The 27,549-nt window shown below is 44.6% G+C and overlaps 1 long non-coding RNA gene across 1 annotated transcript; it reads right to left on the reverse strand.

The window, feature by feature from the left end:
- Positions 1-19,656: 19,656 nt before the first annotated feature.
- Positions 19,657-24,281, reverse strand: LOC143818170 (uncharacterized). The gene is made up of 3 exons (XR_013224358.1): positions 24,197-24,281; positions 21,614-21,699; positions 19,657-19,847 (listed from the first exon to the last, which is right to left on the reverse strand). It is a non-coding gene; the product is annotated as an uncharacterized LOC143818170 (long non-coding RNA).
- Between the last annotated feature and the right edge of the window lie 3,268 nt (positions 24,282-27,549).

Raw genomic sequence — 27,549 nt, forward strand, 5'->3', positions numbered from 1 at the left:
TTGGTGGGCCGGGCCCCTCGGGGTCCGATTTGGTGGGCCGGGCCCCTCGGGTTCCGAATTGGTGAGCGGGGTAATCTACTATATAATTGTCTAAGGGCACTTCCGTCTTTCTGTCTCACAACACCGCTACGTCATCATCTCGTGAGACCGCAATGCACTCTTGGGACCGGAGCGCGCAACAAGCATCGGGTACCGGCCACTCCAGGTGCAACAAGCATCGTGTACCGGCCGCTCTAGGAGGTGCAACAACCATCAGATACCGGCCGCTCCAGGAGGTGAGTATGTAACTTTTTTATTTTAATTCTTTTTTTTTTTTAACAGGGATATGCAGTATACTATGTGACTGGACAATATACTACGTGACTGGGCAGTATAACTACGTGGCTCTGCGCTGTATACTGCGTGGCTCTGCGCTGTATACTGCGTGGCTCTGCGCTGTATACTACGCGGCTCTGCGCTGCATACTACGCGGCTCTGCGCTGTATACTGCGCGGCTCTGCGCTTTGTACTGCGCGGCTCTGCGCTATATACTGCGTGGCTCTTCGCTGTATACTACGCGGCTCTGCGCTGTGTACTGCGCGGCTCTGCGCTGTGTACTGTGCGTGTCCGTGCTGTGTACTGCGCGTGTCTGCGCTGTATACTGCGCGGCTCTGCGCTGTGTACTGCGCGGCTCTGCACTGTGTACTGCACGGCTCTGCGCTGTATACTGTGGGGCTCTGCACTGTATACTGCGGGGCTCTGCGCTGCATACTACGCGGCTCTGCGCTGTATACTGCGTGGCTCTGCGCTGTATACTGCGTGGCTCTACGCTGTGTACTGCGCGGCTCTGCGCTGTGTACTGCGCGGCTCTGCGCTGTGTACTGCGCGGCTCTGCGCGGCTCTGCGCTTTATACTGCGCGGCTCTGCGCTGTGTACTGCGCGGCTCTCCGCTTTATACTGCGCGGCTCTGCGCTGTGTACTGCGCGGCTCTGCGCTGTGTACTGTGCGGCTCTGCGCTTTATACTGCGCGGCTCTGCGCTGTGTACTGCGCGGCTCTGCGCTGTGTACTGCGCGGCTCTGCGCTGTGTACTGTGCGGCTCTGCGCTTTATACTGCGCAGCTCTGCGCTCTGTACTGCGCGGCTCTGCGCTGTGTACTGCGCGGCTCTGCGCTGTGTACTGCGCGGCTCTGCGCTGTGTACTGCGCGGCTCTGCGCTGTGTACTGCGCGGCTCTGCGCTGTGTACTGCGCGACTCTGCGCTTTGTACTGCGCGGCTCTGCGCTTTGTACTGCGCGGCTCTGCGCTGTGTACTGCGCGGCTCTGCGCTGTGTACTGCGCGGCTCTGCGCTGTGTACTGCGCGGCTCTGCGCTGTGTACTGCGCGGCTCTGCGCTGTATACTGCGCGGCTCTGCGCTGTGTACTGCGTGGCTGTGCAATATACTACGTGGACATGCATATTCTAGAATACCCGATGAGTTAGAATCGGGCCTCCATCTAATAATCATAAGACTACAGATAGTGGTTTGGAATTGTGCTGTACTGTCACTTTAAGAGCTGATATTATCTGACAAAACTTGTGAGCTGATGTAGAGTTCATAGGCATTGGCATAGTAACTGTGTCTGACTGCGCATATCAATGAGCTAATCAGCCAGGTGGCAGTTATTTTTAGAAATTGCCTCAGAAACCAGCCCATTATAAACGTATGGGACAATTTCCCTATTGAAACGCATTGAAAGACTTTTTTCAAACACAAATTGCGCAAAAACTACAAATCTGATCGGCACGAAAAATACTTAGCACACCTCTTGGGGACGCTGGCTTCGAAATGACACCTCACTGGAGTCTGTGAGTTTAGCGGTTCGGGCCGCATTACGTGCGGACTGAATAATAAGAATAAGAAGAAGTTTACCACGATGGAATAACAGTATAGTGCTTTGTTCCAAAGCACTATAATAACTAGATGGGCATTTCCTGAAGGAAATACATGGTGCTTGAACAGCGCTGCCAGCTGCCAATGAACCTCAGGAGCAAGTCTGGCATGCAGGGCCCTGCCCCTGGGTATCCAATTTGGCCCCTTGGTAGCCACTTTGATGTGCGGGGCCCCTTGTTAGCAACTTTGGCCCCTTGGTAGCCATTTTTGGCAAGCAGGAATCCTTGGTAGCCACTTTGGCCACATCCTCTTATATACAAACATCACTCCTATATACAGACATCCCTCTATATACAGACACCACTCCTATATACAGACATCCCTCTATATACAGACACCACTCCTATATACAAACATCCCTCTATATACAGACACCACTCCTATATACAGACATCCCTCTATATACAGACACCACTCCTAAATACAGACATCCCCCTATATACAGACACCACTCCTATATACAGACATCCCTCTATATACAGACACCACTCCTATATACAGACATCCCTCTATATACAGACACCACTCCTATATACAAACATCCCTCTATATACAGACACCACTCCTACATACAGACATCCCTCTATATACAGACACCACTACCATATACAGAGATCCCTCTAAATACAGATACCACTCCTATATACAGACATACCCCTATATACAGACAGCACTACAATATACAGAAATCCCCCTATATACAGACACCACTTCTATATAAAGACATCCCTCTATATACAGACACCACTCCTATATACAGACACCACTCCTATATGCAGGCACCTCTCCTATATACAGACATCCCTCTATATACAGACACCACTCCTATATACAGACATCCCCCTATATACAGACACCACTCCTATATTCAGACATCCCCCTATATACAGACATCTCTACTATATACAGACATCCCCCAATATAGAGACACTACTCCTATATACAGACATCCCTCTATATACAGACATCTCTCCTATATACAGACATCCCTCTATATACAGACACCACTCCTATATACAGACATCCCCCTATATACAGACACCACTTCTATATACAGACACCACTCCTATATGCAGGCACCTCTCCTATATACAGACATCCCTCTATATACAGACACCAATCCTATATACAGACATCCCCCTATATACAGACACCACTCCTATATACAGACATCCCCCTATATACAGACACCACTCCTATATACAGACATCCCCCTATATACAGACACCACTCCTATATACAGACATCCCCCTACATACAGACACCACTCCTATATACAGACATCCCTCTATATACAGACACCACTCCTATATACAGACATCCCTCTATATACAGACACCACTCCTATATACAGACATCCCCCTATATACAGACACCACTCCTATATACAGACATCCCCCTATATACAGACATATCTTCTATATTCAGACATCCCCCTATAAAGAGACACCACTCCTATATACAGACATCCCTCTGTATACAGACACAACTCCTATATACAGACATCCCTCTATATACAGACACCACTCCTATATACAGACATCCCTTTATATACAGACACCACTCCTATATACAGACATCCCTCTATATACAGACATCTCTCCTATATACAGACATCCCTCTATATACAGACACCACTCCTATATACAGACATCCCTCTATATACAGACATCTCTCCTATATACAGATATCCATCTATATACAGACACCACTCCTAAATACAGACATCCCCCTATATACAGACACCACTCCTATATACAGACATCCCTCTATATACAGACACCACTCCTATATACAGACATCCCTCTATATACAGACACCACTCCTATATACAAACATCCCTCTATATACAGACACCACTCCTATATACAGACATCCCTCTATATACAGACACCACTCCTATATACAGACATCCCTCTATATACAGACACCACTCCTATATACAGATATCCCCCTATATACAGACACCACTCCTATATACAGACATCCCCCTATATACAGACACCACTCCTATATACAGACATCCCTCTGTATACAGACACCACTCCTATATACAGACATCCCTCTATATACAGACACCAATCCTATATACAGACATCCCTCTATATACAGACACCACTCCTATATACAGACATCCCTCAGTATACAGACACCACTCCTATATACAGACATCCCTCTGTATACAGACACCACTCCTATATGCAGACATCCCTCTATATACAGACACCACTCCTATATACAGACATCCCTCTGTATACAGACACCACTCCTATATACAGACATCCCCCTATATACAGACATCACTCCTATATACAGACATCCCTCTATATACAGACACCACTCCTATATACAGACATCCCTCTATATACAGACACCACTCCTATATACAGACAATCCCCTATATACAGACACCACTCCTATATACAGACATCCCTCTATATACAGACACCACTCCTATATACAGACATCCCTCTAAATACAGACACCACTCCTATATACAGACATCCCCCTATAACAGACTCCTATATACAGGTCAGAGTTGTGGGTCACTTACTTTTCACACACGGGGCCGGTGGGGCACTTACTTGTCACACACGGGGCCGGGGGGCACTTACTTTTCACACACGGGGCCGGGGGGCACTTACTTTTCACACACGGGGCGGAACTTCCTTTTTACACATGGGGCCGGGGGGGGCACTTACTTTTCACACACGGGGCCGGGGGGCACTTACTTTTCACACACGGGGCCGGGGGGCACTTACTTTTCACACACGGGGCCAGGGGGCACTTACTTTTCACACACGGGGCCGGGTGGGGCACTTACTTTTCACACACGGGGCCGGGGGGCACTTACTTTTCACATACGGGGCCGGGGGGGCACTTACTTTTCACACACGGGGCCGGGGGGCACTTACTTTTCACACACGGGGTCGGGGGGCACTTACTTTTCACACACGTGGCCGGGGGGGCACTTACTTTTCACACACGGGGCCGGGGGGGGCACTTACTTTTCACACACGGGGCCGGGGGGGGCACTTACTTTTCACACACGGGGCCGGGGGGGCACTTACTTTTCACACACGGGACGAGAGGGTGTCATAGTCACTTTATTCTGATGTTTGACTTTGATAAATGATCATGTCCTAAAATGGACACCGTACATTTGCATAGCTGCCATCTTTGGAAGGTCAAGTTGGGGGTAATGGAAAGTTCGCCATTACTTCCTATGGGAATTTTTTTTTTTTAAATGCGATTTAAATAAAATCTACATATCGGATCGACTATAAAAGTCATAGCACACCTGTCCCCACCGAGGCCTTCGAAACGCCGCCTGAACGGGTTCTCTGCGCCGAGCGGTTCGGGCCGCATTAATTGCGGAAAACGCGGAGAAGAAGAAGAATAATAAACTAGATGGGCATTTCCTGAAGGAAATACATGGTGCTTGAACAGCGCTGCCAGCTGCCAATGAACCTCAGGAGCAAGTCTGGCATGCAGGGCCCTGCCCCTGGGTATCCAATTTGGCCCCTTGGTAGCCACTTTGATGTGCGGGGCCCCTTGTTAGCAACTTTGACCCCTTGGTAGAAACTTTGATGTGCGGGGCCCCATGTTAGCAACTTTGGCCCCTTGGTAGCCATTTTGGCATGCAGGAATCCTTGGTAGCCATTTTGGCATTTAGGAATCCTCGGTAGCCACTTTAATCGGAGGCCGGGGACCCTCGGCCTCCGATTTGGTGGCCGGGGACCCTCGGCCTCCGATTTGGAGGCCGGGGACCCTCGGCCTCCGATTTGGAGGCCGGGGACCCTCGGCCTCCGATTTGGTGGCCGGGGACCCTCGGCCTCCGATTTGGAGGCCGGGGACCCTCGGCCTCCGATTTGGAGGCCGGGGACCCTCGGCCTCCGATTTGGAGGCCGGGGACCCTCGGCCTCCGATTTGGTGGCCGGGGACCCTCGGCCTCCGATTTGGAGGCCGGGGACCCTCGGCCTCCGATTTGGAGGCCGGGGACCCTCGGCCTCCGATTTGGAGGCCGGGGACCCTCGGCCTCCGATTTGGAGGCCGGGGACCCTCGGCCTCCGAATTGGAGGCCGGGGACCCTCGGCCTCCGATTTGGAGGCCGGGGACCCTCGGCCTCCGATTTGGAGGCCGGGGACCCTCGGCCTCCGATTTGGAGGCCGGGGACCCTCGGCCTCCGATTTGGTGGCCGGGGACCCTCGGCCTCCGATTTGGAGGCCGGGGACCCTCGGCCTCCGATTTGGAGGCCGGGGACCCTCGGCCTCCGATTTGGTGGCCGGGGACCCTCGGCCTCCGATTTGGAGGCCGGGGACCCTCGGCCTCCGATTTGGAGGCCGGGGACCCTCGGCCTCCGATTTGGAGGCCGGGGACCCTCGGCCTCCGACTTGGTGGCCGGAGACCCTCGGCCTCCGATTTGGTGGCCGGGGACCCTCGGCCTCCGATTTGGAGGCCGGGGACCCTCGGCCTCCGATTTGGAGGCCGGGGACCCTCGGCCTCCGATTTGGTGGCCGGGGACCCTCGGCCTCCGATTTGGAGGCCGGGGACCCTCGGCCTCCGATTTGGAGGCCGGGGACCCTCGGCCTCCGATTTGGAGGCCGGGGACCCTCGGCCTCCGATTTGGTGGCCGGGGACCCTCGGCCTCCGATTTGGAGGCCGGGGACCCTCGGCCTCCGATTTGGAGGCCGGGGACCCTCGGCCTCCGATTTGGTGGCCGGGGACCCTCGGCCTCCGATTTGGAGGCCGGGGACTCTCGGCCTCCGATTTGGAGGCCGGGGACCCTCGGCCTCCGATTCGGTGCCCGGGGACCCTCGGCCTCCGATTTGGAGGCCGGGGACCCTCGGCCTCCGATTCGGTGGCCGGGGACCCTCGGCCTCCGATTCGGTGGCCGGGGACCCTCGGCCTCCGATTCGGTGGGCGGGGCCGGGGGGGCACTTACTTTTCACACACGGGACCGGGGGGGCACTTACTTTTCACACACGGGGCCGGGGGCACTTACTTTTCACACACGGGGCCGGGGGGCACTTACTTTTCACACACGGGGCCGGGGGGGCACTTACTTTTCACACACGGGGCCGGGGGGCACTTACTTTTGACACACGGGGCCGGGGGGCACTTACTTTTCACACACGGGGCCGGGGGAGCACTTACTTTTCACACACGGGACGAGAGGGTGTAATATTGACTTTATTCTGATGTTTGACTGTGATAAATGATCATGTCCTAAAATGGACACCGTACATTTGCATAGCTGCCATCTTTGGAAGGTCAAGCTGGGGGTAATGGAAAGTTCGCCATTATTTCCTATGGGAAATTTTTTTTTTTAAATGCGATTTAAATAAAATCTACATATCGGATCGACTATAAAAGTCATAGCACACCTGTCCCCACCGAGGCCTTCGAAACGCCGCCTGAACGGGGTCTCTGCGCCGAGCGGTTCGGGCCGCATTAATTGCGGAAAACGCGGAGAAGAAGAAGAATAATAACTAGATGGGCATTTCCTGAAGGAAATACATGGTGCTTGCACAGTGCTGCCAGCTTTACAGCAGCACTTTTCACACACGGGACCAGGGGGGCCACTTACTTTTCCACACCCGGGACCGGGGCGCGCTTACTTTTCCGCACACGGGGCTGGGGGCGCGCTTACTTTTGCACACGGGGCCGGGGGCGCGCTTACTTTTGCACACAGGGCCGGGGGCGCACTTACTTTTGCACACGGGGCCGGGGGCGCACTTACTTTTGCACACGGGGCCGAGGGCGCACTTACTTTTGCACACGGGGCCAGGGGCGCACTTACTTTTGCACACGGGGCCGGGGGCGCACTTACTTTTGCACACGGGGCCGGGGGCGCACTTACTTTTGCACACGGGGACGCACTTACTTTTGCACACGGGGCCGGGGGCGCACTTACTTTTGCACACGGGGCCGGGGGCGCACTTACTTTTGCACACGGGGCCGGGGGCGCACTTACTTTTGCACACGGGGCCGGGGGCGCACTTACTTTTGCACACGGGGCCGGGGGCGCACTTACTTTTGCACACGGGGCCGGGGGCGCACCTACTTTTGAACACGGGGCCGGGGGCGCACTTACTTTTGCACACGGGGCCGGGGGCGCACTTACTTTTGCACACGGGGCCGAGGGCGCACTTACTTTTGCACACGGAGCCGGGGGCGCACTTACTTTTGCACACGGGGCCGGGGGCACACTTACTTTTGCACACGAGGCCGGGGGCGCACTTACTTTTGCACACGGGGACGCACTTACTTTTGCACACGGGGCCGGGGGCGCACTTACTTTTGCACACGGGGCCGGGGGCGCACTTACTTTTGCACACGGGGCCGGGGGCGCACTTACTTTTGCACACGGGGCCAGGGGCGCACTTACTTTTGCACACGGGGCCGGGGGCGCACTTACTTTTGCACACGGGGCCGGGGGCGCACTTACTATTGCACACGGGGCCGGGGGCGCACTTACTTTTGCACATGGGGCCGGGGGCGCACTTACTTTTGCACACGGGGCCGGGGGCGCACTTACTTTTGCACACAGGGCCGGGGGCGCACTTACTTTTCGCACACGGGGCGGGGGGCGCACTTACTTTTCACACACGGGGCCGGGGGGGCACTTACTTTTCACACACGGGGCCGGGGGGGCACTTACTTTTCACACACGGGGCCGGGGGGGCACTTACTTTTCACACACGGGGCCGGGGGGGCACTTACTTTTCACACACGGGGCCGGGGGGGCACTTACTTTTCACACACGGGGCCGGGGGGCACTTACTTTTCACACACGGGGCCGGGGGGCACTTACTTTTCACACACGGGGCCGGGGGGGCACTTACTTTTCACACACGGGGCCGGGGGGGCACTTACTTTTCACACACGGGACAAGAGGGTGTCATAGTCAGTTTAATCTGATGTTTGACTTTGATAAATGATCATGTCCTAAAATGGACACCGTACATTTGCATAGCTGCCATCTTTGGAAGGTCAAGTTGGGGGTAATGGAAAGTTCTCCATTATTTCCTATGGGAAATTATTTTTTTTAAATGCGATTTAAATAAAATCTACATATCGGATCGACTATAAAAGTCATAGCACACCTGTCCCCACCGAGGCCTTCGAAACGCCACCTGAACGGGGTCTCTGCGCCGAGCGGTTCGGGCCGCATTAATTGCGGAAAACGCGGAGAAGAAGAAGAATAAAATATAAGAAATCGGATTACAATATGTTGCTTGAACCTAGGAGGTTCAAGCACCATAATAAACTAGATGAGCATTTCCTGAAGGAAATACATGGTGCTTGAACAGCGCTGCCAGCTTTACAGCAGCACTTTTCACACACGGGACCAGGGGGGCCACTTACTTTTCCACACCCGGGACCGGGGCGCACTTACTTTTGCACACGGGGCCGGGGGCGCACTTACTTTTGCACACGGGGCCGGGGGCGCACTTACGTTTGCACACGGGGCCGGGGGCGCACTTACTTTTGCACACGGGGCCGGGGGCGCACTTACTTTTGCACACGGGGCCGGGGGCGCACTTACTTTTGCACACGGGGCCGGGGGCGCACTTACTTTTGCACACGGGGCCGGGGGCGCACTTACTTTTGCACACCGGGCCGCACTTACTTTTGCACACGGGGCCGGGGGCGCACTTACTTTTGCACACGGGGCCGGGGGCGCACTTACTTTTGCACACGGGGCCTGGGGCGCACTTACTTTTGCACACGGGGCCGGGGGCGCACTTACTTTTGCACACGGGGCCGGGGGCGCACTTACTTTTGCACACGGGGCCGGGGGTGCACTTACTTTTCACACACGGGGCCGGGGGGCACTTACTTTTCACACACGGGGCCGGGGGCGCACTTACTTTTGCACATGGGGCTGGGGGCGCACTTACTTTTGCACACGGGGCCGGGGGCGCACTTACTTTTCACACATGGGGCCGGGGGGCACTTACTTTTCACACACGGGTCGGGGGGGCACTTACTTTTCACACACGGGACGAGAGGGTGTCATAGTCACTTTATTCTGATGTTTGACTTTGATAAATGATCATGTCCTAAAATGGACACCGTACATTTGCATAGCTGCCATCTTTGGAAGGTCAACTTGGGGGTAATGGAAAGTTCACCATTATTTCCTATGGGAAATTTTTTTTAAAAAAAAAATGCGATTTAAATAAAATCTACATATGACTATAAAAGTCATAGCACACCTGTCCCCACCGAGGCCTTCGAAACGCCGCCTGAACGGGGTCTCTGCGCCGAGCGGTTCGGGCCGCATTAATTGCGGAAAACGCGGAGAAGAATAATAATAATAATAAGAAAATATAAGAAATCGGATTACAATATGTTGCTTGAACCTAGGAGGTTCAAGCACCATAAATATAAGAAATCGGATTACAATATGTTGCTTGAACCTAGGAGGTTCAAGCACCATAAATATAAGAAATCGGATTACAATATGTTGCTTGAACCTAGGAGGTTCAAGCACCATAATAATAATAAGTTATCCACGTTCGGATTACAATATAGTGCTTTGTTCCAAAGCACTATAATAAAATATAAGAAATCGGATTACAATATGTTGCTTGAACCTAGGAGGTTCAAGCACCATAATAAGAAAATATAAGAAATCGGATTACAATATGTTGCTTGAACCTAGGAGGTTCAAGCACCATAATAATAACTAGATGGGCATTTCCTGAAGGAAATACATGGTGCTTGAACAGCGCTGCCAGCTTTACAGCAGTGTATCAGGTGTCGACTGTAAGAAAGTAAAGTTAGAATATGAATGTTGCGTATAGCGATGGCACAACCTGGGATGGGTGGTATATGCAGCCAATGGGAGTGATGTAGTGATGTCACCATCATATAATATTGGGTGCAGGCTAAAGGACCTGTGTGATGTCACCACCATTTGATTCAAGGGGACTCACAATGATGAAATGAACGGGGTCCGGACACTTGTGAAGAACAGGCAGACTGTCCTAGGCAGAGTCTGTATGTAAGAAATTGTGGTTGCTCAGTTTGATTTATTGATTTCACTAGAAATTCTGATTGCAACGAATATTCTCTCTAGCAGCAAGTTCTTACAGGTAGACTCTGCTAATGTAAAGTCTGTCTGCTTTTCGCAGATTTTAATAGGGACGGCCATAATGGAAACAAACTCTTTTTATGTAGCTGATGAAGTCACATTTAGGGCTAGTAAACACAGCCAGAACAAATAATCGGTCGAATTCGGATGTAAAAATCAGACTGTGTGTACTAGCCCTTATAAAGCAGTGTATAAGTGTACACATACTACAGTATGATTACTTACATATAGCTTTAAAATCTAAGGAAAGCGAATTAGAATGTTTTATGCCAAGTCAGAGAACAGGAAGCCTGTGCTAGTCCTGCACCACACACCAGATGCTCTTACCCTTCATGCCCCTTTGACAATATGAAGTAAAAACACAACTTTGTAAATTGTAAATGGGTGGTGGTGACTACAGCTTTTAATAAATCAGAAATTCTCACATTTTAAAAATGAAAACCATTGAAATGGAACAGGAAGCAGGGTGCCACACAGACTTTTGGCGTGCACTAGCGCCTTCCCATATAATTTTATCCACTCCGTTAAAATATACAGTCAGGTGTGACTTAATAACAATACATCAAGAATAAACATCCAAAATGAAACAACATGTAAACCGTATATACATATATATATATATATATATATATATATATATATATATATATATATATATATATATATATATATACTTATTTTCTTTTTTATATTATCATATATTCTTTATATAATATATTCTTTTTTTTATAAAGGGGGTTACAATAAAATCCATAAATACAGAGTTCATAACAATACATGGGTTGGAGGGCAGGACAGAAAACACACCTGGTGGGAAGAGAAGAATTCTTATGCTGTACACGCTATATCCAATGTCGGGAGCGGTGTCAAAGGATGTGACAAGATCTGATTAGTCCTTAAGGGTACTCTCACACACATCAACAGTCTGAAGATACTCGGCCGAGCAGCTGCTGTACGTGTCTGTACCCTGATAGACCGGGCACTGAACAAGTGCTCGGTCAGTTGGAGAGATACTGCACCACTGTAAATTAGTCATTTCAGTATCATGCTCGGCCATTCATTGACGCTAGCACTCAACCGCGGCAATGAAGGTCTATGGCCATGGCCACCCACTCGGTCGAGCAGGTGGACGCAGCAGCCGCTCAGTGTAAGGGCGGCTTTCAATTGACAGCCACTCAGCTACAGCAGCGATCGACCATGGCTGAGCGGCTGTCAATTGACAAGTGTGAATATACTGTAAGGGAATATACCAGGCCATGACAGCGGGAGGTAAGCTAGCCATACCAATTAAATTTAAATTAAAGGAAAAGCATACAAGGATAGCGAGCTAATCCAGATTATCAGCTCCACACAGTCCCTATGATCACAGTCTAAACAACCAGGAGTGCATTCAAAACTCTTTTTCAATGACAGACACAAAGACAAACTCTTGCTTGTACAAGGACTGGGACTGTGGGTAGATGATTTAAGCATAGAAATTAGTTCCAGAATACCATTTTAAGTTAAAATACAATAAACTGGATTGTGATAACTGTAATATGTCTGAAGAACACCCGAAGTGGCACAACACTCTTGCCTGGAAATGTAGAAATGATCTAGAAGGGTATTCTTCTCTGTGGTAGCTGCTGTAATTAGCTGTGTGTAACCTTTAGACTGCAGCAATTCATATATTGGCTTCTTCCTATCTGACAATAGATCCTCATTAAAGTCACCACAGATAACAACTGGACCATGTTCTAAGATGTGTAACGAATTTAACAGGCTACAAAACTGTGGTAAAAATAGATTACTATTGTAGTCGGGAGGCCTGTAAATAACTGAAATTATTGCTTGAATTGGTGTTTCAACTTTCAAAACCAGGAATTCCAGGTCAGTGACGCCATGTATATACTGCATTTGGCTTACTTGAATATCATGTTTCACATAGATGGCTACTCCGCCACCATTTTTGTTGGACAGATGAGAGTAGGTAGAGTATGAAACGTGTCTGTTGTGTTTATATATTTGATAGTTTTGCAACTGTATTTTTTCAGGGACAAATTGGCCAGACAGATGAGATTCAGTAAAACATAAAATGTCTGCTAAACACATTTCATGATGACTTCTTACATCATCAATGTGGGCTGACAGTCCTTCTATATTATGATGAATTATTTTCAGAGAAGGAGAACTTGGCCATGGGAGACAATTAAGTAAGGGCATAGCATTATTGACTTCTGCTTCTTTCATATCTAGCAAAGACCTTTTGATTTCTTGATCTGAGTATATTTTATCTTCAGTGAAATGAATTATGCGTAGTCCGGAAAGTGATGTAGTTCTGCTAAGAGCAACATATGCCATACCTGGCTCAAAAATACGCTGTAGTGAGACTACTGCAGAAGGTGTAGTCATGCCTTGCACCTTATGTGCTGTACAGGCAAAAGCAAGTTTAATGGGAAACTGGTGACGAACAACTCCCTTTTTTGTCAAGGGTTCTTCTACTCTTTCTATATACACTACATTACCTGCTGGTGTACATGTCCTGTTGCAATTCCTTTGCCCAGCATTTGGATTGTTGAACTGAACACCTAGCATGCTTACAACTGTATTACCATTTTGAGGCTGGGAAATGATTTTAACAATTTTTCCAAATGAACCATTTACGAGTCCATCCTCCACATCTATGTTTCTAATCAGCATCACACGAGCATCCTTTGCAACTTGCAACCTATCTGGTAAATCCCCTTTATGACCTTTAAAAGGTATTTTCTGTTTTTCCATCTGCCCTGTTTTGAGATCTTTTTTATAGTCAAGTGCTTGAATGTCAATTATATCAGAATGTAAAGCAGATATGATGGTTGTGTTATGCTGTTCTACCTCTTTATTTGTGGCAAACACATGGAGGACATCCTTTGGACAATCTGCAATTTGAGTTATAGCCTGAGAAAGTAAAACTCTGTCCGCTTTAGATAATGCCTCTCCCTTGCCTTTCAATCGAATTCTATTTAGGAGTTCTGCAAATGCTACATCCTCCTTTTGGCGCATGATTTCTGTGAGGGTAACCATCTGAAACAGGTCTTGCCATAGATCAAGCACATGTTCTTCATAAACACAGAGAGGTTTAGCTTTACCTGGAGGTGGTAACTGGTAGAAGTCTCCCACTGCTAAAACAGACATGCCTCCAAAAGGTTTTTTGCTACCTTTAATGTCTTGTAGCCTCCAGTTGATATAAGCAAACAATGGCTTGGAGATCATGGACACCTCATCAATAACAATTATTTCAGCATTTGACAATGTTGCTCTCACTTCATCAAGACAATTTCCTAGTCCCTGATATGGAGGTTTAAGGCTTCTTGGAAGTTTCAAAATAGAGTGTAAAGTTCTTCCTGCAATATTGAAGGCTGCTGTACCAGTGAAGGCTGAGAGAAGGACAGTAGGCATGGAAATATCACATTCCTCTGAAATCCTGGGAAGTCTACGAAGTATCTTTGATGCCTCCAAGTAAATACTTTTAATGACATGAGATTTACCAGTCCCAGCTCCACCAGTCACAAACAGAAAGAACTGTTCAGGATTTTGTCCCCATACACGTCTTAAACACCAGTTACGCACTGTGTAGAAAATGGATGCTTGAGTTTGATTCAAATTCTGATACATATGTCTTAACATAACAGGGTCTACAACAGGGCCTTCAAATTTTGCTGGTGTGCTACATTTGTTTGTGGAACTTTTGCTGTATTCAGGAACATCATCTAGTTCATTTAGTTCCTCTGCGTTTATTTCCTGACGTTCTGAAATACACTCTAGTCGAATAAGTTCAGTCTCAGGGGCAAGTGTAGTCCAAGCATCCTCCATCGGTCCATTTTTTATCAGATCTTCAATGACCTTTTCTATTACCTCAGAGTTTTTTTCATACTGTACTCTATTCTTCTTGATGATTTCAAAGACTCTTTGAATACAATTACTTCCAGGAAGGTTTACAGATCCACAGGCATAGAAAGATTGGTATGATATAAAGGGTTTTGGTTTGAGCTGTGTATCTGAGCGGTATGGTAGATATAATTTTAGTAATGTGGCATAAAATTTCTCAGGACAATTTTTTTCTGAAAATCGAGCATATCTAATAATGGCAGGTTTACCTTTTGTTCGTTTCTGAATGAATCCAGAACCATTTAGAAGTAGCAGGACATTATTACCTTTTTTTTGCCTACCGTAGACTATTCTGTAAGTGGAAACAAACTCGGCCATGCACATTGTTTCGAAGTCTGATGTTTCTGGTCTGTTTTTATATTTTTCTGTTAATCCTGTCATCCACACATTTTCGGATTCGGGACTTTTGTCATTTAAAGACTTCAAGGGTAAACTCATTTTTAAGGCATTATCATCAGTGGGTATAAACACAACACTACGAGAACAGGATTTAAGCTTCAGACTGCATACACGAGCAACAGCTTCTTGAACACTGACCTCTCTGTTTTTTGAGTAAGCCTGCATGATCTGTTTCATTTCATCCCGATCAGTCATGTTTGTTTGTTTTGTGTCGGCCACAATCCTTTTAAGGTAATCACTCATTTCATGTTCAGCTTTTGAAATGTATGATAAAATATACATTATACAGGAGTATGGATTCAGTATGTACTGAATATCCATATTTGCATTCCATGCTCTTAACAAATGCTTATTATAACCATTCACCCAGACATCCTTTGGATGTCGTTTCATCATTACCACACTGGATCTCGATAAGGAATTGACACAGCTCTTGTATTCCTCCCTGCTTAATTTAGCTTGTGCAAGTAGCTGTGCAATACTTGCAGATGATGCCTCATCTTCATGTAATAATTCCCAAAGGAATTTAAGTTTCTTTTTTGCATTTTCAGGAGACATCAAAGACTCATCAGCACTGTCTAAGTCAGCTTCTTGTTCTTCACTGTTCTGTGCTGGAACTGGTCTTGTTATATAAGTATTTTCTACTGGTGGCTTAGGAAAACCAAATCTACAAAGTTTATTTCCTTTCTTACATGACTTTGAATGTCTTTTACTGTGAGTTTGTACATCCATTACTATTTTGTAAAGTTCTGGTTCTGCATTCGGATCAGGTAGCTGACATGTTATATATCTATCCACAAACTCGCATACAGTTTTATCAGAGTCTTCTTCAAATACAGGTGCATTCTGACACCAAGCCAAAAGATGTATATGTGGAGACCCTCTCACTTGATATTCTACTCTAAAAAAGTAGTCATTGACCTCTCCAATAATTTGCGCAGGTGACAAGAGCAGATGCCTCAGTAATGCATCTACTCGTTTTTCAAACACACGCATAGTTGTTACAGGGTTACTACGTAAAACCTCACATTTTGAGGCCCAGTCCATGTCAGAAAACTTCACTTGCTCATTTTGCTGTGCCTTTATAATTTGAATTACTTCTGGCCACCTCATTTCTGCAGCACTAAATGTACAGAGGAAAGTTGGAGTGCCCAACTGACGAAGCATAGCAAAAAGGTCTTTCAAGGTTTTCTCCCAGTAAGCTGGAGTGCCTCTCAAAGGCTGCATAAATCTTGTTGCATCTTTGTTCTTTACCAGTCTTTCCACTTCAGCCTTATCTTGCAGCATTCTGTTATTTTACGTGCATCTTTGGTCATTGCTTTTCCTTTACGGAGCTGAATAGACATACTAGATGTTGCTAAATGCATTTCAGTGACAAACTGTGCAAAAAAAATATAATTTGAATCCATAGCAAAGCGATTGTCTACAGAAAGGAGCCGTGCATTAAAGTATCTGCTTGGACTTACTTTCCTCAATCTATGCATTTCATCTAAAGTGTTAGCAGCTGTAGGGAACTGAACTGGAAAAGCCATAGCCTCTAGTTTTGGCACCCTAAAAAAACTCACTGGTTTGTGTCCTTCTGATGGAGCAACACAAAATATGCTCTCACCAAATGTTATAAGTTCTTGTGCAAAATCAGCCGGCTGTAAGCAGGTATCTAAGTAGCAAGCAACATTTTGTTCATTAACCTCCTTTTCTAAAGCATGTGAGTCCTGAGCATTGGTTTCCTCTGAGAACTCAGGAATTTGCTTGCTAGGTAAATTGTCTTTCTCTGCGGCACAGTTTGTTGCATCATTCACTGCAATGTCATTCCATTTGTCTGTTTCCATTAGATCAATTGCCTGTTGAATATCCTCTCTAATATCAAATGTGTTGTTATTATTTATCCCATCATGTTCATTTGTTAAGTCATTAACTAACTGATCAAAGTGAGAGGCATTATCTATAATGGTTATGTTCATATATTCAGAGTGGACTTCTTTCAGTTTAGACAGTGCAGTTAATACTTTGCACATATCTAATGTTTGAAACTGGTAATGTCCTTTATAATTCATTCGTCTTTTCAATTTCACTTTCATCAACTGACACTGACTACTAGGCCTAGGTAGAGAATTGACTGTTGTCTCCACCTCTGATGGAACACACACAACAGAACCATGTATTGCTCTCTGCTGTCCTTTAGGAAGAGTAATAATTTTTGCGAACGGTATATATCGGGCTATCAGGTGTCTTTCAAGTATATTTAAGTTAATAAGCTCAGATGGAATTGGAGCCAATTCTAGCTTGTTAAAAACGGCAATGGAGGGAATGTTTCCTGTCATCAGGTTTTCATGACAGCTATGGCAAATCCATTCTATTAACCTTTCAGGAACTACACATAATCCAACACATTGACAATCATCACTGCAAACATGAACATATTTCCCTGTGAGACAATTTGATACCATGACTGGGTTCTTTTTATAACTTTCATGTTTGCAGACTTTCACCTGATTGGGAAACAGGGATCTGTGACAGCTTGTGCAGATGTGAGTAGGTCCAGACTGTATTTCCGTCTGAAATGCGTTAATAGCTTGTTGAATGACAGCATTATCTGTGTCAGCTAAATGGGACTGAACTGCTTTGCATTGTCTTTGAATCTGAAGAAGATTTAACTGCTTATATTTGCATTGTATGTGTAAAGCACATTGTATTTTGTGAAGCATTTTAAAATAAGTTTTTTGACTGTATTTTTGTCTCTTTTTCTGTTGGTATTTAAGGTCAGATGTATAACGTGATTGCACATAGACTTTCCATTTTGATTGAAATTCAGTGTCATTGAGATAACGTTGTTTTATGTATCTCATCTGTCGTAATCTGTAGTTGGAATCACAGGAATATCGTGAGTGTACATATGATTTTTGTCTCAATCTGTAGTCAGCATCACAGGAATAACGCGAGTGTACATATGATTTTTGTCTCAATCTGTAGTCAGCATCACAGGAATAACGCGAGTGTACATAAGATTTTTGTCTCAATCTGTAGTCAGCATCACAGGAATAACGCGAGTGTACATATGATTTTTGTCTCAATCTGTAGTCAGCATCACAGGAATAACGCCAGTGTACATATGATTTTTGTCTCAATCTGTAGTCAGCATCACGGGAATAACGCGAGTGTACATATGATTTTTGTCTCAATCTGTAGTCAGCATCACGGGAATAACGCGAGTGTACATATGATTTTTGTCTCAATCTGTAGTCACCATCACGGGAATAACGCGAGTGTACATATGATTTTTGTCTCAATCTGTAGTCACCATCACGGGAATAACGCGAGTGTATATATGATTTTTTTCTCAATCTATAGTCAGCATCATGGGAGTAACGCAATTTTACATATGATATTTTTCTCAATCTATAGTCAGCATTACGGGAATAGCGGTCTTTGTTATATAGTTTTTTTTTAATCCTATGTTGAGAACAATTTAAATACTTGTCTCGTTGGTAATTTAACTTGTTTGTCTTGTTTTTATCATAAGATCTCTGCTTTCTAAGCTTAGTAGCCTCATTCTGTAACATTTTCTTTTCTGCTTTTGTCATTGCTATTCTGCGTCTCCTACATTTGTTACGTTTTATCCCGATTGACATATTTGATTTTAAAGTACTATATTCAGTGAATGGCATGTTCTCTTGACTCACAGCAGACATAGAAGAACAGTTTGGCTGCTGACTGTCCGTTATGTGCATAAAGAAAACTGGCATAAACTCATATAGGCAGTCATCAGATGTTTCTATTAATGCATGAAACAATAGAAGTCTGTCAATCATATCACTTAGATGTTCAAAAGTCAGCATCACAGCAGTACCTAAACAGTCATCACAGGACAACCCTTCAGGAGACCTGCAATGAGAGTCAAAGAAACCATAACACCCTGAGTTATCCCGGAACACAGCAATAGTTAAACTGCGCATTAAGAGTAATGCATATTTAACCTCTGATGTCAAACACTGCAGTCTTTCGGAAAGTGTCAAGAGGTCGGTAGCACCATCAGGTGCAGGAGCCCTCAAATATCCATAAAGTGAGGGAAGTTTATTAACACTGTATGTATCCTTATTGATTAAGACAGTGTTTGGAAGATCATCAAAACTTAAATAGTCATGGACAAACTTCCCTTCAGCAATTAGCGTTTCCTTTATGCTAGTGTACAAGAAGTTGCCCTTTTTCAAAATGTAATCTAGGTCTTTACTCTTAAGCTGTAAACGCTCATGAAGAACAATGAGAAATGTCAATGCATTTAAAGTACATTGTTTGTTCCTAGAAGTTTCAGGATATCTCTCATCGGCCTGACTGTGAGAAGCTTGTACACAAGTAAAATTGTTGATATCTTCTTTTGGTAAACTAGCAGATACATACACATCTTCTATTTGCTTCTTCTCGAATGAGCTGTGAACTAATGGCAGTTGACATATTTTATATTCAGATAAATGTATCCCTTTCCAACGTTTTTTTTGAGCTTCAGACCGTTTCCCTTTACGTGGCATTCTGCAACAGTAATAATACATTTCTTTATAAAGATGTATTCAAATACAGGATAACACAACCATTAATACTGTCAAATAATAGACTTAGGCCTCATTCACAGGAGCATTTTTCCGGCACTAAACGTGAAATTTTTTAAACTCGCACCTTTTTTAATCACATATAGTGCTGAAAATGTGCTTGAAAAACATTAGCATTGCTACATAGAACTCTATGTGCCAGAAAAGCATGCATTAAAGGTTCGTTTTTTTTAAAGTGCTTAAATTATAGCAACATGAGCTATTATCCAGCATTTAGCGTTGACAAATCACCCATTATCTCCTTTGCAGAGTGCAAAATTGCCTACAAAAACACCTGCCTAGGTTTTTTTTTTGCAGGCGATTTTCACAGCATGGTCCAGTTTGTGACACACCAGACAGTAAAGGGTTAATATTCACCTGTCCTGCTGCTGCTGGCCATGGTGTTTTCTTTGTAGTGCAAAAGTACCTGCCTGACATCAGCAACCCATGTGGCTAGTTCATGGGACGATCCACTGGTCACATGGAACACTGACGTCACGCAAGTCCTTTTGCACCAAAAGGAAGCTGCCGTGGCCAGCAGTAAGGACAGGGTGGGTGAGTATTAACAATTTTCTATCCGGTATGTGACAGGTGGTGACATTGAGATATTCCGCGATTAACTGTTAGGCTATGTGCACACGTAGAATGGTCCACTGTGGATTTTTCCGCAGCGGATTTGATAAATCTGCAAGGCAAAAGCACTGCTTTTTTCCTGCGGATTTATCGCTGATTTACTGCGGTTTTTGTGCGGATTCTACTGCAGTTTTACACCTGCGGCTTTCTATAGTGGGGCAGATGTAAAACCGCTGCGGAATCCACACGAAGAAGTGACATGCTGCAAAATGTAAACCGCGGCGTTTCCGCACGTTTTTTTCTGCAGCATGTGCACAGCGTTTTCGGTTTCCCCTAAGTTTACATTGTACTGTAAACTCATGTACCCGCAGCAAAATCCGCATCGTGTGCACATAGCCTTAGGGGTTGACTGTCACCCTGCAGTGACAGCCGGTCGATAATAGCTCTCTAGAAAGTGCCCAGGAAAAGTGCTTTTCTGGGTGACTTTGACTGGTACTTAAAGAAGCGCAGATGTTGGTACTTTTTTTTACGCACAGGGCAATATCACCTGGAAAGTGCTTGTCTGAATAAGACCTTAGGGGTTATTTAGACAAGCACTTTTTTCCAGCGCTAAACTCACTTATTTTTTACTCGCATGTAGTGATTGAAAAGCACTCAAAAAACACAATCATAGCCTCATAAAAGTCTATGGGATAGAAAAGAGCATGTTACCGTAATTGCATACTTATCCATCAGCGTTAGGGCCTTTTTACACTGGCTCTTTTTTATGCAACTATCGCATGACAAAATCATGCTGCAGGTGCATCCCCTTGATTTCAATGTGCCCATGAACACTGACAAACTTTCTCAGCAGGAAAGCAGCGAGAGAAATAAATTGTGGTCATGTCTTAACTTGGTGCAAGAGTCGCGTTCACACTACCCATTAAAGTGAATGGGAAAGAAAAAAAAATGCCAAAAACATGCCAGGGGTTGTGCGTCCGCTGACGATTTTTTCCCCCCTTTCTCCATTGATTTCAATGGGCAGTGCGACACCTGTCAAATCATGTGACTGGTGTCAAAAGTTACAAAGTCAAATGAAGGTTGCAAGCAACCTTGTTTTTCCTTATATTCATAGATACAAGTATTCAGTATTCTTACTTAGTGTGGCAGTGGTTGTGATTCAGCAGTGGGATGGTGAGGACGTGATGACTACTATGGGAGGACAGAACTCGAACGTCAGGAAACTGGAAGAAGAAATAGTGATTCCAATACTCCGCTCTGAGGGGATGTTTCGTTTTACATAAAATGTATACTCGACATTTACATCTTAGATAAAAAATTGCACTTATTTTAACATATCTTATTCTTATTCTAAGGTATAATAGGGCGCTAATGCACTTTAGACAATGCACTTCTATCACTTGTATATTATGGGTATGTATGTATGTGCATATATGCACATTTGTATGTATGATGTGTATGCATTAGTTTTTTTCACTGCACAGAGATTTCATTTTCCTGTTAATAATAAATCTCCAATGAGGTTAACAGATGATGTTGTCACATATCACTTATAATTCCTAATAATTTTATCCCTGTGCACGTGTTTTATTTTGTCTCCCCTTTTCACTTGTTTTCTTTTTTTATCCCTTTTATATTAGCTAATTGGTAGGGATTTAGTTACATTCTTTCTTTTTATATTCACCTAGGAATTAGGTTAGATGCGCTTAAATATTATAATCTAATTATTGTCTAATTTCTAGAAAAAACTTTCCCCAAAAATTTTTTCAGCCAACATGGGTGCGACCTCATGGTAATTCAGTTTCACTCTGCACACATCACCTAAGGATTACACCACCCTTAGGCTTAGATGACAGGGAACATTTGCAAACTATTGTCCCAGTCCTACACAGCGACGTGCGCTCCCGAGGATGGCTGGTGAGTGTGTCTCCATAATGACGCATCCACTCTGCTTGCTGACTCCACCCCCTAGTATGACGCTCCAGACAGTGAGTGAACAGGCTGCAAGAGACGCCAAACTGGGAGGACGTCACCTCCGGATTCAATCTGCGGAAGCGCCGCCATCAGCCGCTGCTCCCCCTCTCTCACACACACTATAAAAAGCCGGGCACTTGGTTAATTAGCATCACGACTCCCCCATTAGAAGAAGCAAAATGCGAAACGCGCGTCGGGACGCCATCCTGGAAAACAGGTCATGTATACCATTCTCATATATACCAATGCTTACTTTTTCCCATAGGTTTAATCACCATAAACCTTAGTAGCACTAATGCACTTTATTTTATATACTCTCCTATGATGGTATGGAATATATTTTGAGTGAGCACTGAGCACCTTATTCCTCCCAGGTGGAGATGTAGAGCAATCACTATTAAAAAAAAATATATATATATGTATATATATATATATATATATATATATATATATATATATATATATATATATAATATTAGCGATTAGTATAATAATTCGATCCCAGTCTTATTGCACAGAATATTTTACTGGCTTTTTGTGGATATTATCTTTCAATTAGGGGTTATATTGGTACTATGCATTCATTGAAAGAATATATAACATTCAGTAATTTGTTGAAGTATTCCTAGGTGTCACATTTTTCCTTGCAAAGAAAGTATATACTATATTTAAATATAAACTGTAATATAATTCTGGTATACATACTGTAAATATCGCTACATGTTATCATCATCCTTATTTTGAAATTCGGCTAATTTTCTTATGATAATCCTGTATTTTCAGGTCCATTTTTGTATCTACCCGCTAAGACTATACTTGTTTCAAGAGTTTTTATAAAACTTGTATGTTTATTTTTTGTTAATAAAAGTAGAGACTTTTTACTACTTGGTATATGCTTCCATATGTTGTAGGTTTAAAAAAAAGTCAAATGAAGGTTGCAAGCAAAAAGACGACCGAGTATCACAGTCACTAATGTGCTTAAGCCAGTTTCGCGTTAGTGCTGGGAAATTGCCCATTATAACCAATGGGAGCCTTGAAAATCGCTTGCAAAAACATCTGGCTGGGCATTTTTGCAGGTGGTTTTAACATAGACGTTTGTAAAGGGGCCATGAAAAGCCCTAGAAAAGCATCAGGATTAGGTGCAAAATACAAAATTGGTACAAATCTTTCCAGTATAAATTTTGTCTTTGAGTTTCACTCCTGGTTTTCACCTCCAAACATCGTTGAAAAATCAATGATCAAACTCTGCTGCATGCCTGAGACCTATGGATGTTTTCCCAGGGGCGATTTTTTTTTTTGGCATGAGAATTACGGACATTTTTCTCGCTAAAAATCATGACCCACTGTTATCAATGGACATATTCACATGTGGCCATGTGATGTCATGTGGCCATGTGAATACGGCCATTGAAAATAATAGGTTGTGATTTGTAGAGCTAAAATGTCCAGCAATATTCGCGCCAAGGAATCTCCTATGTTAAAAGAACTCATTGCCACAAAACCTGTAGCAAATCTGCTGGAATAAGCACGGCATAGTTCCCCCCATGGAAATTAATAACATAGGTGAAATACTGTATTTGAGGGCTGCGGGAAAGAAACAATGACATGCCCTATTTTTTGGCTCCCAGCCCTTACATAATACTGTATGGCAAAATATGCTGTGAGAAAAAAATGGCAGCGATTTGTTAACTGCTCCTCTCACACGTGTGAATAAACCCTTAGGGGCAGATTATGGGGCAGATTTACCTCAGTGGAAATTCCTTCAGAAATTCTGCTTTATGCTGTTCACCAAACACAGAAATTAGGAGGTGACTAGCAGATTAGGAAAAACAGGCCTCACACAATGAAACTGCCTGACAGACAGCTCTAGTTGCCCCGACAACCAATCAGAGGTTAGCTTTCATTTTACCTCAGCAGTTTCAAATATGAAAGCTGACTTCTGGTTGCTATGGACAACCAAAATGGTTTTACTCTGAGGCAATATTCATTATTCAGGCCACTAACATTTGTTATATAAATCAGGGAACCTTGTCACATACATTTCTTATAGCAGTGCAGTGGTCCCTATTTACTCAATAAAATTGTACAATTAGTGGACTAGTAAATCCCTTGTTAGCAACTTTGACCCCTTGGTATCCATTTTGGCATGCAGGAATCCTTGGTAGCCACTTTGGTGCACACAGCTTATCGGTAGCCACTTTGGCCACATCCCCCTATATACAAACACCACTCCTATATACAGACATTCCTCTATATACAGACACCACTCCTATATACAGACATCCCTCTATATACAGACACCACTCCTATTTACAGACATCCCTCTATATACAGACACCACTACTATATACAGACATCCCTCTATATACAGACACCACTCCTATATAAGGACATCCCCCTATATACAGACATCTCTCCTATATACAGACATCCCCCTATATACAGAGATCACTCCTATATACAGACATCCCTCTATATACAGACACCACTCCTATATACAGACATCCCTCTATATACAGACACCACTCCTATATACAGACATCCCTCTATATACAGACACCACTCCTATATACAGACATCTCTCCTATATGCAGACATCCCCCTATATACAGACAACACTCCTATATACTGACATCCCCTATATACAGACATCCCTCTATATACAGACATCTCTCCTATATACAGACATCCCTCTATATACAGACATTACTCCTATATACAGACATCCACCTATATACAGACACCACTCCTATATACAGACATCCCATTATATACAGACACCACTCCTATATACAGACATCCCACTATATACAGACACCACTCCTATATACTGACATCCCCCTATATACAGACACCACTCCTACATACTGACATCCCCCTATATACAGACACCACTCCTATATACAGACATCCCCCTATATACAGACACCACTCCTATATACAGACATCCCTATATATACAGACACCACTCCTATATACAGACATCCCCCTATATACAGACACCACACCTATATACAGACATCCCTCTATATACAGATACCACTCCTATATACAGACATCCCTCTATATACAGACACCACACCTATACACAGACATCCCTCTATATACAGACAATACTCCTATATACAGACATCCCTCTATATACAGACACCACACCTATATACAGACATCTCCCTATATACAGACATCTCTCCTATATACAGCCATCCCCCTATATGCAGACACCACTCCTATATACAGACATCCCTCTATATACAGACACAACTCTTATATACAGACATCCCCCTATATACAGACATCCCTCTATATACAGACATCCCCCTATATACAGACACCACTCCTATATACAGACATCCCCCTATATACAGACACCACTCCTATATACTGACATCCCCCTATATACAGACACCACTCCTATATACAGAAATCCCCCTATATACAGACACCACTCCTATATACAGACATCCCTCTATATACAGACACCACTCCTATATACAGACATCCCTCTATATACAGACACCACACCTATATGCAGACATCCCTCTATATACAGACACCACTCCTATATACAGACATCCCTCTATGTACAGACATCACTCCTATATACAGACATCCCCTATAAACAGACATCTCTCCTATATACAGACATCCCTATATACAGACACCACTCCTATATACAGACATCTCTCCTATATACAGACATCCCTCTATATATAGACACCACTCCTATATGCAGACATCCCCCTATATACAGACACCACTCCCATATACAAACATCCCCCTATATACAGACACCACTCCTATATACTGACATCACCCTATATACAGACATCCCCCTATATACAGACACCACTCCTATATAAAGACATCCCTCTATATACAGACACCACTCCTATATACAGACATCCCTCTATATACAGACACCACACCTATATACAGACACCACTCCTATACGCTGACATCCCCTATATACAGACACCACTCCTATATACAGACGTCCCTCTATATACAGACACCACTCCTATATACAGACATCCCCCTATATACAGACACCACTCCTATATGCAGACATCCCTCTATATACATACACCACTCCTATATGCAGACATCCCTCTATATACAGACACCACTCCTATATACAGACACCACTTCTATATTCAGACACCACTCCTATATGCAGACATCCCTCTATATACAGACACCACTCCTATATACAGACATCCCTCTATATACAGACACCACTCCTATATACAGACATCCCTCTATATACAGACACCACTCCTATATACAGACATCCCTCTATATACAGACATTACTCCTAGATACAGAAATCCCCCTATATACAGACACCACTCCTATATGCAGACATCCCTCTACATACAAACACCACTCCTATATACAGACATCCCTCTATATACAGACACCACTCCTATATACAGACATCCCTCTATATACAGACACCACTCCTATATGCAGACATCCCCCTATATACAGACATCTCTCCTATATACAGACATCCTCCTATATACAGACCTCTCTCCTATATACAGACATCCCTCTATATACAGACACAACTACTGTATACAGACATCCCTCTATATACAGACACCACTCCTATATACAGACATCCCCCTATATACAGACACCACTCCTGTATACAGACATCCCTCTATATACAGACACCACTCCTATATACAGACATCCCCTATATACAGACTCCACTCCTATATACAGACACCACTCCTATCTGTAGACATCCCTCTATATACAGACACCACTCCTATATACAGACATCTCTCCTATATAAAGACATCCCGCTATACACAGACATCTCTCCTATATACAGACATCCCCCTATATACAGACATCACTCCTATATACTGACATCCCCCTATATGCAAACATTCCTCTATATACAGACACCACTCCTATATACAGACATCCCCCTATATACAGACACCACTCCTATATACAGACATCCCCCTATATACAGACTCCACTCCTATATACAGACACCCCCCTATATACAGACACCACTCCTATCTGCAGACATCCCTTTATATACAGACACCACTCCTATATACAGACATCTCTCCCAT

This window comes from Ranitomeya variabilis, chromosome 3 (genome assembly GCF_051348905.1).
Source record: "Ranitomeya variabilis isolate aRanVar5 chromosome 3, aRanVar5.hap1, whole genome shotgun sequence".
Lineage (NCBI taxonomy): Eukaryota > Metazoa > Chordata > Amphibia > Anura > Dendrobatidae > Ranitomeya > Ranitomeya variabilis.